A 1,172-nucleotide genomic window follows, 5' to 3' on the forward strand; every position below is an offset into this window, starting at 1 on the left:
TGAGCAGCAGGTTTCGGCGTCACCAACCTGATACATTTATTACAAAGCTCCCCCATCATGTAAGAGCTAAAACTACTAAAACTCTTCAATTAGACAAAGGAGATAAAAACATAGACTGCCATGGGCAGTGAGCAGAGGCCAGGCCCTTCGGTGTCTATCTGGGCATAAGAGGAGGTCACAGGGGAGCAGGCGGATTTATATTTTAGAAAGATCACTTTAGATGAGAGAGAAGCCAGACTCAGAGGGCTGAGCGTTAGAATTCCGTAAAGGCTTTCTGTAGCGGGTGCAACTATAAGGACAGAAAGCAGATCCAGGGTTGGGAGAGGGGTTGTCCGTGGCGGGCACAGGGACGTGTGGGAGGTAATGGAGCCATTATGTGACTTGGTGATGGCAATGGAGGCATACATGTGTTTGTCAGGACTGATTATTGCACCAGTCAGCCCAGGGCTTGCAGAGGCTAAGGATGCTGTCTGACGCATCTGCAGTGCCCAGGCCCTATGAGTGTTATCTCCACAGCTTTAGGCCCTATCAGGAAATTTCACCTGGATGACATCCCTTGTTCATTCATTAACAAGCAATTAATTCTTGGGTACCCTCTATGGGCCAGGCTCCATGCTGGGCACTGAAGACTCTCAGAGAACAAGACCACCCCTGCCCTCAGAAACATCCCGGCTGACCAGTACACATGCCACTATCCATCTGACACATCCACCAAGGCCTGGTGCCCACCTCTTCTGTTGCCCTTCTCTACCCTAGCTAGCCAGATCATGCCAGACAGAACTCACAGGTGTATCCAAAAATAATCTTTAATGTCACTAGTATAAAACAGAGCAGATCAACTGGCCTCAGTCTGTACAAAGTGTGGGGCCTAAGACCACCCGGGCTGTCCACTTCTCCTATAATGTCCCACCCAGGGCGGTGCCCAGAAGCTCCATGTAGGGGACAGGGCCACCCCAAGTGCCTTACCTTGGAAGAGGGGTTGAGGGTGAACTGGGGGGGAGGGGGGTACTTTTTGCCTCAGGGAGGCAAAGGAGAAAACTGGAGTGGGTAAGCCCCCTCAATTATTCATGGTCCTGTCCCTGCCCTCCGCATCTTCCACGTCCGCCCTGGGAGTGTAGGGCTGAGACACGTGCCTGCTTCCGTGCTGGTCAGAGGGCCACACAGGTGCAGCA

Source organism: Pteropus alecto, unplaced genomic scaffold, assembly GCF_000325575.1.
Source record: "Pteropus alecto unplaced genomic scaffold, ASM32557v1 scaffold98, whole genome shotgun sequence".
NCBI classification, from domain to species: domain Eukaryota; kingdom Metazoa; phylum Chordata; class Mammalia; order Chiroptera; family Pteropodidae; genus Pteropus; species Pteropus alecto.